The following is a 14,857-nucleotide window of genomic DNA, read 5'->3' on the forward strand; positions in this document are numbered from 1 at the left end:
CGCACTTCCGCTGGTGGGTGCAGCTGGGGGGGGGGGGGGGGGGGCGTGCAGAGACATATCTCTCGCTCAATCATGTCAAATTGAATACTATCTAAGCATTATTATAATTCACGCTGCGATTGGGTCTGGGCTTTAATTCGTTGTAAACGTAGGGTGCAATTGTCAAGGAACTACATGTATGTCATAATACTCTCTTTAATATCCTGTCTCTTCCTCTCTTTGGGTTAATCGTAGAAATGCCTACTGAATACATGCAGCTTTATAAATGCAATACAGAATAAAACTGCATTCTTAAATAAAATTCACATGTTCCGCTTGGAAAGATTATTATGGCTATTTTTAGATAACTAATATGGAAGTCATCATCACACTTAGCAGATGACAAAGAGTTTCATAATTCGCGGTGTAATCAACCGAAGGTAACGATTTGAAACTACCAAGAATATACGTGGATTCCAAATTTGATTTTAATTGAGGTACAGATCATATTTCACATCCTTTATTGGCACCCCAGACATTACCAAGAATACAGCAAGCGTGCATCTCTCATTAATAATTCCGCGACTCTGCTAATAGGGGTAATTTAATACCGGTCGACGTCTGTTCTTCCCAGCTGTTAAACAATTCCAAATTTACAACCGATCTCTACGTCTATTGTGTCACAATAGCATCACAAAGTCAATGACTCTGAACTTATTCCATTTTAATTGATGTTATTGTGTTCGCCATGCACGTCTCGAAGTTGGGTGGAAGGCATCGTCTTTAATGAGGAAATTTTAACGCGTACAAACAGCTTTAGCAATTCTCGCGGAAAAGAAACATTGCGAAATGGAATTGAGAGAATAATGGTTGATAATAATGAACAAATATATATATATTTGTTATATATATATAATATATATATATATATATATATATATATATATATATATATATATTTGTAATGTCAATTTGAGAATGTTTTTGTGCGTTTTTCGTAGCTCAATAATGAATGGTTAATGGTTGAATTATGGCCTTTGTTGATTAGTTTTCCATGTAATTAAGCTTAAATTTTTCACATTTCTTTCACGTATATAGCGAATTACAAAACTTTGTATGAATATTTCAGTTGTTAACTTATGTATGTATATTTATATATATATATATATATATATATATACGTTCATGGAGTAATGGCAGTGATTGTTCTTCAATATATTGAAATATTGTTAAACTTACAGTGACAAAAGAATCCTTGTTGATAGAGAAAATTGGGAAAACCTCAATAAACGCAAGGCTAAGCAACAAACATCAATATCAGTGTAAGACTCTGTCCAGCGATGTATATTTAATTGAGAGATGAAACTCACTTCCCCTCGAAGCCAGGCCATTCTTAATTAATGTTTTATGAAACTGAACGATTGGTATTCATTGGAATAGACAATTTTGTAAATGAATCCAGGGATGTGGATGAGGATAAAGATTGTGGATGATTGATGAGTATATCCTTCATGAATATTCGGTGGATATGATGATTAAACCGAAATGATAATGGAGCCACTTTATGCAGGAATCTTCTGCGCATAGGCCTGGATTGTAGGCCGGTAGCTGAAATACTACAAACGAATTCGCGTTAACTCGTGCAGTGAGATGAAATCAATATAATAAGATAATTGTATTCAAATCAAAAGCATCAGTATACATTCGACAATACAGTACCATGCCTCTTCATACTGCATTAGGTTGTTCATGTGAGCGAGCGAGAGAGATAGAGAGGAGAGAGGATGAAAGGGCAATGAGAAAATGGAACAAAAAATATAAATAATGAAGGATAGAATAATAGAAAGGAGAAATAGATAGATAAATAGATAGAGAGAGAGAGAGAGAGAGAGAGAGAAGTTTTCGTGAAAAGGGAATGGGAGAGTGGAAGAACATGACACACACACACACACCCACATCACACACAAACACACATGCACACGTATATACATAACGAGGGAGAAGAAAATAAAAAGAAGAAAAGATGAAGAACAAAAGATGAAGAACAAAGAATAATAACAATAATAATAGTAAGAAGAAGAAGAATTGATGGGGGAAAGAAGAAAGAAGAGACACAGAGAGACAGAAAGAGATAAAAAGAGAATCGGTAAATATGCAATGTCTTAAGTATCTCTTTGGTTTTATAGTGTATATTTCATCCGGTGATGTAAGTATCATCGAGGTAGAATTGCACTGTTAAGACGACAAGATTGCAAACGAGATATTCTTTGGTTCATAAGTAACAATGCATGTAATAGAAGGCAAACAATATATGTCCTCCAGGTAGATAATTTTCTATCGAGTTTCTGATGTCGTAACCAATTAATTTTTGTTTTCCATTTATGATAAGAAGTTTGACAATTTGCACCTGCTGTCTACCAATTCAAAACAACCAAAAGAACAGTGATGTTGCCCCGGAATATTTGTTCTTTGATGTCTCCATAATTCCTGGGATACAAGACACACTATTATAATGCTTATTGGGTGAACACTGTACCAAAGAAATAGGTAAAAGGGTATGGAGTGAAATGAAGAGATGGAGAGAAAGGGAAAGAGAGGGATAGAGAGATAGAGAAAGGGGTTATTATCTAATTGTCTCCTTCAAATTTGTATTCTGTAAATTGTCTGTTAAACGCACCGGAGCAGAGGGGTGCGATAAATGTACCCCAAGAGGTGTAAATGTGTACATTGAAGACTCAATCAGATATGCAGCGAAAAACCACGTTTGTTGAATAGTAATGATGTTATACGTTTCACCTTTCCTGTCTTTAACACAGAGCCAAGTGAATACGCGTAGGACCTTTTGCTATTTTTTTACATTGTGGCTGTTCACCGCGTCATATCTGAACGGTTCACCGCGACATATGTGAACGGGTCTTAGGGTGCGGGATGAACCTTTTTATCTGATTTCTAGTCTTAACTCCCTTTAAAGTGACACAGTAACGTCGTTAAAGGTTGATGAAAAAACTGCGTAATTTTTGTATGAAATGGTAACTTATTCTATTCCTAATACTGTACTAACCCTCTAGCATGCACAAAAATCCTTTACAAATTCTCAAACCACAAACATATTCGTGGTTTTCTTTGAAGGCAACACTGGTCAACACCCTACATTAAACAATAAATTCTTCCAACCATTTTTGAATTTTACCAACCATTTTCCACTGAAAATATGACAAAAGACAGGATTAAAAAAAATCTTTAACACTTAAATGTCTGAGGTGGTTTATATAGCCAATGCATAGCTTTGTGACATTTTACAATCACCTACAATGTAATTAAATTGTAATGATAAAGTCGGGAGAATTAAAGAATCGATCAGATCGGTTTTCCCCAATTTGTATCATTAATAATGAATGGTCTGTTTTAACTTAAACTTTCAGATTATCTCTAACTGTACATCTAGCATTGAATTCACTACCTTAGCACCATTTTCTCTCATCTAAACAACGTTACCAAGTCCCTTTAACATATGTAGGGACTGACCTGGAGGAGATGCTTTCCATTAAGCTGCCCTGATGTGATGATGATCGAATGCGTTTCTGCTGAGACGACACGCCTTCTCAGATACAATCATCTTATCATAATATCCGTAGGGAAATAAACGTTAATAACCGATTCGCCCTCAAGACAAAGATATAACTATGGTTTCTTGCCAGAATTCGCTTTACCTCCGTAATACCGTTATCAGCTGTTTTGAAATCTCTCTCGTATGTTCATTTCCTTGCTACGTGTAACCACTCCAGTAAAAACATGTTTATGTAAAATGGATAGCTATACTGTAGTAAAATCTGGTATCTGTTTCAAAATTGTAACGTCAAGCAAATATCTACAAATGAATATGATAAATTGCAAGCTTATTGTTTGTTTTACCTGACTGCTGAAATTTGTATTATTGTACGTAAACAACAGGGAACCGGCGACTTTCAAGACTCTCCGAGGGACTTGGTGATGGGGATTAACGCAATATCACAGGGCACTAGCGCATCGACTTTGTTCTGAACCCGGGACCTCTCGGTAACGAGACCACTGCTCTACCATCGCGCCTACCTATTACGTTGGGGGACAAAGCGTTTACATATTGATTCAAGGAATATAATAGTCACGTTTTAATCCGTATTCGTGCTTTGCCTTTGGAGTTTATAAAGCGTGATAAACGATTATCACAGTAATTATTACGACGAAACCATAGATTTGAAAACATAAAAAAAAAACATTTCACTGAAAGTTACGTCATTTACATCTTTTAACAGCCAACATATTGAGAGTAGCATCTTTTCTGTAATTTGTTCTTATTTTATATTAAACAAAAGTGAATAATGTAAATATAAATCAACAACAAATGCAACACTACATGCACACCTTATGTAAAACCATATATATTTATTATTTAACTTAATACAAAATATATATAAGCAATTTCTGCGCCCTAACCCAATGTAAAATGAAAAATTTATATTATTATCAAAACAATTTTTGTGATTTAAGCTTGTTTCCACTGCTAAAACTTAATTAGTCTCCCAGTAGAATAAAATCTTTCCCCATTTGACCATATTTCATCAATGTAGATCCAATTATTGTCGTGATTATGATGGTACGTTCTGCGAAAATAAATAATGATGCAATGACGATTTCTTTTCCTCTCTCTCTCTCACTGTTTCGCTTCGTATTTCGGAAGTGCCAAAGAAAAGAAATGAGAGATTCCTAACTTCAAGAATATTGGCGCCACGATCTATGAGATTATAACAACATTTGATCTGTGAGGACGATTGAAACAGATGATTATGCCACTGTAGTGGATATCTTACCATCAAAGATAAAATTGAGTTACGGTCATGCAATCGAAGTGTAAAAGAAACTATTTGGAAGAAATTGTTTATTGTTTTGAAATGTTTATTGAGTATAGTACCATAAGACTTCGTCTATCCTGTGAGGTTTTGGAATTATCTAAAGGAAAAGCAAATGGCTCAATTTTAAGCAAATAAGCGCCTAGAGCATTTAATTAGAATGGATAATGGCGCTATATAAATATTATGTATTATTATTATTATTAATATTATTATTATTATTATTATTATTATTATTATTAATATCATAAACTAGGTATATGGAATAACACATTTATGTGGCATGAACTGTTGGCTCTAACATTTAAATTACTTCTTGTCATATTTTGAAAATGAGGGAATTTAAAGAGCTATCTTTTCATGGGACATTTCCACTATTATATTTTTCTTCCTTAAACTCATATTACAATAAAGACTTGAATGCCATTTTCACCTCTGCAAAAACCTAAAACTTCTCTTGAAACGCTTATTCTCAGTTGTCAAATTAGAATTTTTCTTTAAATCTTCACGAGATGTGACCTTTTTGATACCAAGATAGATCGAACACAATGAAAATATAATTCTTGATAAACAAAAAACCCCACAGAAATGGAACTTGAAGTGTAAATATATTCTTTGACCCCCATTTATTTTCACCTTTACTGCATGCAGTAGTGATATTCATTTCGTAATCCTACTCCGACCTACTCCTTTTTTTGATGCAGAGGGCTCCCAAGCACCATGGGCTGATATCTTTGCATCTACATTTGATATTATTTCAACTATGGAAAAATCTTGAGGCCCTAGTATTTCTGAGTAATGCTTATTGGGATAAGCGCCTTCTTCCTTATAATACAAGTTCTTAAATCATATTTATGTTCCTACGTATACATTGTATTGGTTGAATAGATGTCAAATATCTTGTCAAATTGAATGGAAGAAAATAAATGTTAATTTAAATTGAATTGATTTAACATCGACGTTTTAAAACAAAATGTTAACTTCATGAGAATATGTTAACATTTAAAGCTATCATTTGATGTTATCTATATTATAATTTTTCAAAGCATAATGCAACACAACAACTCTCTCTCTCTCTCTCTCTTTCTCTCTCCCTCCCTCCCTCCCTCCCTCCCTCTGAATATGTACTAACCTCAATTTCTCATTCACTTCTGCCTCCTGCCGTATCTCGTCAGTGCAGCCATCACCTGTATCAATACATTTACCATTTTCTCGGCTCCTGTCATCTTCTCATACATCTCATTTCACTCCCGACATCATTTTTGAATAAAGTAATTATGACGTGTTATAAAAGGATTGTTACGCCTTCAGGATTAGCATTATGTAGCAATCCTTCGACATAATTATCTTTTGTTAAATATCACAATGTAAGTACTTGTAGGGTTAATTATATGACTTGTTCATTATCCTGATTATGTGTTATTATGTTGTTATTAGTTTGCCATTGTAGAAAGAGACCATGAAGAGAAATAATGAAATAATATCGAATCAAATCAAACTCAGATGCATACAAGTCTATGCATCAGTATATTTCAATCAAATCAGGTTCGTTGCATTATGCAGACGTAGTGTTGGTTCCCACTAAACAGAGTAATTCCAAGTCATTTGAATTAATAATGCTACTCTGAAATAAGATAAATCAGTCTTGAATATAAATTGCAAAAACTGAAAAACACTTCTTTTCTTTTAACCTTCTGTTGTAGCTTTTAAGCATATCTAGAGCTCTTGCAGGGCAGTAGAATATATTTGCAAATTGTCTGCGCTTTATTAATGTTTATAATTATCATTATTATTTTAGTATTATTATTTAGTATTATTACATTCTTTATTATAGGTTACACCGTTATTATAAAGGCAGAATTAAAACAGCTGTTATTTTTTCTTCTTCAAAAAGTTTAAATGGTAATTTGTTTTGTTAGGATTATAAGGATTTATATCAGAATTTGTATCTTTACATCTTTTGTCATCGTTTTCATCATCGTCAGAATCATACTCAAAACTTATATTTTTCCTTTATTATTACTGCTATTTACATTAATATCATTAGTATTATTATTATCATTAGTATTTTATTTTTTTTGTTTTTATATGATTATATATCATTATTATTAATATTATTATCATTGTTATTATTACTACTATTATTATTGTCATTATTATTGCTGTTATTATTACTATTTGCATGAATATTATCATCATTCAAAGATTAAATATAATTATCATTAATATCTTCATCATTACCATTATTATTATATTTTTTTGAGGGGAGGGGGCAACAATCAACGAAAAAGAAAATATTACACAACTTAATTCGTCAGCGGGTCGTGAGGGATCTTTCAGCTCTCCTTTTCGCTCTTTTTTCACTTTCCTTTCTTTTTCATTGCCCCTTTCATCTTTGCCTTTCGAGTGGTGATGATATGCGCCCTTGTGTCCTCACCTTCAGCCCTTAGTTGTAAGTAGCTTGTGGTATTGGAGATGGGTATTACGAAGAAAGATGAATATAAGGAAGATTACAGTGCACGCTTTCCTTCTTAGAATTACAGTTGACCCAGGTTGTTTCGGCCTCAAGGCATCATCATACTTTATCTCCTGAGCATCCGAATATGCATTACGGGGTACGAGCAGTCAATATTCAATAATCTGAAGGAAACAAATCCTTGATGTAAACAACAAGGTTCCATTGCGTGCAACTGAATGCATCGATTAGGGAAGTAAGATGCGTGGGCTTTGCCGCTCACTGTATAACGTAATGTAGCGTGTCGTGACATATGGATGAGTGTATGTACTCTGTCTGCTTTTAGTTGAAATGCAAGGGATTGTGAGTTTGAGACGTCGAGGCAAATAACAAATCAATATTTGGATTTTGTAAATCTACATTCTATTTTGAGCCACTTTTTTGAAGGATCCGTGGAAAAGGGCCGGGTATCATACCATTATGATGAATTATTGAGCCAGTAGAAATCGATATAAAAAAAAAAAATGGAAAAGGATATCACGACGAAAGTTTACCTTAAACGCAAAGATAGCAAAGATATGAAAAGATTTTATAAAAAATGTCTATAGCAGAAACATTCGAGAAGATGAGTTAGGGGGAGAATGAGCCCCTCAAGTTTCGTTTAGAGGTGGTAAACTGCCTAACATGATAAGACAAAGAAACAATACAAAACGAAACAATAAAGAACGTAATATAAATCAGAGAAAAGAGAAAGAACGAATAAGAATAATCACTGAATAACGGTAATGACGAAGACGACTACAGCAGCAACAACAAAACAAAACAGCAACAGAACCAACATTTACAACCACATTAACAATAACTACAACAGTAATAATGAAAATGAGAATAAGTGAGAAGGAAAAAAAACGCGGGAAATCAAATGACATAAGTGTCGTTCCCGTCAAATTTCCAAGGCCAATCACCAGAGAAAATGTTTGTTCATATTGCAGCGGCCACCTTATTAAATGTATATTTTAAAATATTTTCTAAGGTGGTTAACCATGGTATATCTGAACGGGGCTTTACTTTACGAAGACGAGAGCAAAAAGATGAAATGCGCCCTCAGGGGAAACTAAATTACCCTTCAATCATCCTTTAAATGAGCAGGTGCGCCCTAACCACATTGTTAACGGAAAGCACTCAAATTATTACACTTATTTCCCGCTATTTTGCTGAGTGATGTTTTATCTTATTTCGCGCAGTTTGAAGATCTTTGGTTTGAGTAAGAGCGCTGTGGCAACTCGTTGGTTAGAGATAGAAAACTTCGATGATGTCCTCAAAATAAGATTGCATCACTCTTGTCAACCCTTATGAAAACCATTATGTTATCATGTCACCTGTCAGTGTTTCTTCGCTTTTTCTGTTCGTGTGGGTGCGTTGTTGTGTCTGTGTGCGTGTGCGTATTGATATTAAACATTTGTAAGTCCACGATCGCTTAGACTTTCAAAATACCGACTTAAGTGCAATTTAAATACTCTATTTTATAACCCTTTGAAACCACGTTCGAATTATGTAACACTGCATTAGTATGTCGCATATTTCAATAGGCGACTCACAAGTTGCCTAAGGTTGATTTTTCGAAAGTATTTGCGATCATTTAATTTGTCTTAAGTCAGAGAAAGCACTGGATATCGGGTTTTCACTTAATAATGTTCATGTTCATTGGTATTTATTTATGTAACTATATAATTGAAGATAAAGGTGAGTTATGGTAAAAAAAAAAAAAATTCTCACAGAATCAAACGAAACTTAAACTGAATGTTTAAGATTACAAATAAATGTCATTTGCCAGACAATTTTGGTAGAAAATGACTACTGGCTGAGTAATGAGAATAGAAAGATAAGGAAATCAAGGTAAACAGGCCCGACACTATTTGTGTAGTCCCATATACATCTTTCAGTGTACAGTGCTTGTTACTTTACCAAGACTGGGCCAATTTATTATGTTTTTGAGAACTGCAGTACACACAAATACTTGCATGCTACATGATCGACTTTTTCTTATCCATTCCACACCTTTTCTTTCACGATGCAATTGGATGACCAGAACTCACCTTTATCTTTAATAAATGATATTACTTACATTATGATAACGAAACGTGGTCTCCTTTCTACATGCTAACCCTTAAACAATGTCTGTCCGTCTGTAGCGTCTTCGCAATAACAATGCTCAGCATTTAATTGCCATTTTATTACCCTGATATCGTCGTAACAGATAGCAGCAGATGAAGAAATTGACATGATTTATATCTTTCGAAAATGCAATTAAAAAGTACCATTGTCATTATCTTTTCATGTAGATGAAGTCAGATCGAAGAGTCTAACTCTCCCTCTCTATCTGCCTATCTCTATCTTTAATGGCATCAATCATTGGCAGGAAACACACGAAGAGAAATCAATTACTGTCAAAGATCCTGCAAAAGATCCTGTAGATATATTTCAATACTTAATATATTCTACTGATTAATCAAAAATAGTAAGGAATTACATCGCATGCTATCGGGCTTGCGTGAACATGTCAGAGATGTAAGGAAATAGAGGCATGTAAACTGGTAAATCGAGGCATTTATCTGATCATTCGCTCTTGTTTAAGATATTTTTCCTCCTCTGTCATGTACATTTACAGATGCCTTTTATGATTTATATCTCTTCTTTTCCTCCTCCTACTTTCCAACAGTGTCCAATATCTGATCACTGCCCATGCTTACGGCGTATCCTTCAAGTATATTTCTACACATTGCTAATGTATTTACCCTTTTGATACTTGATTTCCCTTTCTCTTTTTGAAAAAAACGAAAGCTGTATCAGTAATCTTTAGTCAAACATATCAATATTCACCTGATGCGGTTTCAAAGCATTTCATGCCATTTAAATTGATTTTATAATCAATGTGCTTCGTAAACACACCATTTGGCTACGCTTATATTTTTAATCTCTCATCTTTTTAAAGGAAAAATGATGCATAAATTCTCGAGTAAAATTTAATGGTTTTGAGACATGGTTTTCATAAATTTGACAACCCGAATGTCAAAAGTGGTTGAATTGTAATCTAGATTATAAAATACATTAAGCTTAATCCGTGTCACATTTTGTTAATAGTACCCCCTAAGATGGTGCTTTAGAAAACGGTCGATTGGACAACTTCCATTGACCAAGCCCGCGGCAATCATTTGACCTGTATCATATTCTAACCAGCGCGATACCTTCATGAATGTGGCCCCTATTTGTGACGTCATAATCACGTGCCTTATTGATCGTCTTGGTACAGATTCTGTTTGCACACATCGTGTCAACGAAACTGGAGCACTTTAATGTTTTTCGAATTATCAGTTGCCTTTCTGGGTACTGAAATACTTTCTCCTAGCAATGAGCCGGTCAATATGGATCGTTTCTCGTGTAAACATGCGTTATTATCGACATGATCGAAAGCAAGAAAATTTGTGTCATCACCAATAGTGCAAGTCTCGCGAAAATGAACTCGGATATAACGTAATGTGGCCTCATGAAAGCATTAAAAATGAAAGACTCATTTAGTGTGCCTAATATTGCAATACAGGATCTTTAATGCCAAGCCATAGGACAACATTAAATATAATGGCCTTTGGTAATGATTTCCTCGACCATTATATTTTTTAAATATTGTGTTCCTTATCTAAAATTACCAGGTTGTAATTGATGAGAGAGAGAGAGAGATACAGCAAGAGAGAGGAGCCGAAATAAGAATACATAGGAGAGAATGATAGAGAGAGAGAGAGAGAGAGAGTAGGGGCAAAAATACATAAATCATGATAATAGGAGGAGAGAGAGAGAGAGAGGATTAGAAAAAACATAAAGAGATAAAGAGAGAGAGTGGAGGAAAAATAAATAAACATATATAGAGAGGGGGCATAAGTGAAATGAGATAGGCAATGAGAGAAAGTGCTCTCCTTCATTTCGCAAGAAGCCCTATTGTCCATCCGTATTAGATATGAACTTAGTTCCATATGAGCAACTCATACAACACAGTCATCTAAGCGTGTATAACATAACCCATTTTTGGTCAATAAATACAACTTTAGTGAAACGATTTACTATTAATGTTTACATTGGATATAATCAGAACATTTCACGAGATTATGCATTTGCATTAAAATTTATTTCAAACGGAATGATGATAAAACAGACAAGTTATTACAATGAATCGGTGACGAAATCGATAGATAATACGATATGATTACGATAACGTAAACACTGTCTTTACATATACAATATGTACGCGACGTTTACAGTCCCCAATCCGTTTTGAGAATCATTTGGAGCCCCAACGCTCTTTTCAGCAGAGCTGTATCTGAATGAATCTTACTATTTTGGCGGTGAATCCCGCCAACAAGGTTATAGACGAAGACGATCACTGGTCATGCCTATACATTGTTAACAAGAATGACTAGAAGCAAATGTAATAGGCTGATTTTGTAGTACAATGGAATTACTGTATAATTTGATGTTTTGGAATCATCAAAATGATAAGAAATAGAGTCAGTCGCGGCCACACAAAGTTTGCCAGATCGGACTACGCACATGTTTAGTATGAAAGTGTAATCTAGCTATATCTCGTCACATTCCGAATACAAGGGCTTCTTCAGTGGAAAATTCTACATTGATATTCACAAATCATGTTTCATCTTTACTTGAACTCAACCTTCTGTTGGACGCTGTGTTGAAATCCATTGAACTCTGTGTTAAAATTCGTTGAACTCTGTGTTAAAATCCGTTGAACTCAATCGTGAACAATGTCTTAAACAATGTTTTTTTCACTTTAATAGAATGGATTCATTTTAATTCTTGAACAGCAATAATTTATATCCATGGTAATTTAATTCCTATGAAACAAAATCTATGGCCAAATTCACAACGAAATAAAGCGTTAGAGCTCGAAAAATGTATCCTGAAAGTTCATTTTAGGCAGTTGTTCATGAGCGTGGTGACACATACATGTAATGTGTCGACACACACACAGGTATAAGTACAAGAACACAGATAAATCCTACGAATTTCCATAAATTCCGTTCAAATACAAACAGAAACACATTACCTAACCTCGATTTTAAGAGAGGTAAGAGAACAACAAACAAAATTATTCGAGTTTTTTGGCAGAAAAACACGATCGCAACTTGTTTTGAAAGATCAACCCGAGGCGATCTTAACAGCGTCAACTTTTTACGTCACACTCTGACGTGTTTGAAATGTGTAAACATCAAACATACGTACCGCGTATACATCTAAACATCATTTCCATATGCAATTTTTGGAAATTAATTGCAATCGTATTAGATAGAAAAATGTGAATAAATTGTATGCTCCTCATCGTTTCTAAAATGTCTTGAAGATAAACACCGACAACGTCAATGCACAATTAGTTTAATGGGATTATTATGGGGCAAATTCTATGATAATCACATCCCTTGAGATGTTCTAGAGCTTCTCGAGGATGTAGAAGGATGCACCACACTTCTTTCGTTTCCATGGCAACATAAGAAGTAGCATCAGGGTAACCATGGAGCCATCATGGGAATACATGTAGCTCACGGATCTATTTTCCAAGGAATAAGTTATATCTGAAGAAGCAGAAGCTTTACCTAAATTAGAGATAAGTTGAGTTTCCGGTGAGAGTGAAAAATAATTTGTGAGATTTATCATACACTGTCTTCATAATTTATGAAAAAATATCATTGGAGTCATGTCCCATGACGAAAAAAAAAATCCTCTTGAAATACATGATTACATTTCAAGCCCGTCAAAAGATTAGAAATTGCACCGACACGCATGTTTGTGTTGTTCGTGATATTCACCAGTATTTAGTCAATGTTATGCCATTTTTTATGATTTAAGAAATTTAAATGATGGAACAAAATGGGTAAATACACAATTCAGCTTTCAGAAAGACTTCTTTTACCTATCTTTCACAAAACGTGTCTGGACAGATCTTACCACAGTATTAAAGAAACAGAAACATTGCGGTGATCCGACAATGCTCACACAAAAATCGATTAAGGCATTATTTTCGTCAGATATATAGGATAGGTTTTGGGACATGGTTAAAGGATAAGTTTAGGGTTAGGGGGGGGGGGAGGGTTACGATAGTGCTTGGTTTAGTGATTATTAGGAATTTGGTTAGTGTCAGAAATGGACCACGAAGCATTTCTCGCAGGAGTATATGTGGTACAACATGATTCGATGTACTTATCTTATAATAACGATTAAAATTGCATCCTGAACACGATGATCGCAACTACTTTCGACAAATCAACTCGGGGGGGGGGGGGGGGGGGGGCAAATTCAATACCCTATTGCATATTTAAAAAATCAATTTCGGATTACGTAGTACGTCTTTGTAATATTCGAATATTTGAAAAGGTGACGTACAATTCCATTTAAATTACCCTAGATTTATTTTTTGAAAGTAGTTGCGACTTTTTTTCTGCGACACGTAGACAATTTTTTGTTTGACGAAGCTAAACGATCATTATACATTTAAAACGATTTATAAGAGATATATGTGGGATGGGGAAGGAGGATGGTTGAGGAAAATGAGGCCATCGATTTAACATTACCAAATCCCTTGAAACTTGGATACATTTATCATCATTCCACCTACGGCGTCCACCGTGACAACAACAAGTAGGTACCGACTGGTTGGACTCAAAATTCTGCATCTACGGATGCCCCGAAGAGCTCTTCAAAATCACCATGGAAACGGAAAAAGGAGGAAGGATGACGCTTCGCCGCATTTTTCAAGCGTGGGTGCCTTCTATGTGAAATCAACCATAGATCCGTATACAATGCCTAAGCAGAAGCAATGACGAGATACGAAGAGCATCTCGTTGATCTAAAATGAAGTTGACCGTTAAATTTAGCAGTGATTTTGATCAAGAGATGTGTTATGCCAACCTATATTTTCTTTTCCCCATTATAATTGCTAACGTAAACACACTGCTAACGCTGAAACGACAACGAAGAAAGAGGGGAAATATTTGTCTTGTCACTCTTTCACGGTCTAATTTCTTTTCTTTCCTTATTAAGTTGCAGTACATGCCCTTTTTAAGCCGACCGTCATTCCAATCCTTCCTTGGGAAACATTCTCTTTTTTTAATTTTGATTTATTTTGTCATTCCTTTAATCATAATATAAGGATAGCAAGGTGATCACAGAAGAACAAGTATCTTAAAAACAGTTTCCCCTTTGCTTGCCTTGTATCATCTTGGTTTTGGGCGGAAATACAATACTGATAAAGATTGTAAACGTTTCAGCACTACGGGAAGTTCTTACAACTTTATGATATAATATTTGTTAAAGGCCAAAAACATGTTTTCTTAGTTTTTTTCCTCTTTAAAACCACGTCTTTTGAAAGTGTTTGGCACACCATACCTTTTTCATCTTTGCTCGTCATCATCTCTCTTTAGCTATACTGTTGGAATATGCACAATAGACAATCAAAATGACAGTAAAAACTGTGTCC

This window comes from Strongylocentrotus purpuratus, unplaced genomic scaffold (genome assembly GCF_000002235.5).
Source record: "Strongylocentrotus purpuratus isolate Spur 01 unplaced genomic scaffold, Spur_5.0 spur5_scaffold_13, whole genome shotgun sequence".
NCBI lineage: Eukaryota > Metazoa > Echinodermata > Echinoidea > Camarodonta > Strongylocentrotidae > Strongylocentrotus > Strongylocentrotus purpuratus.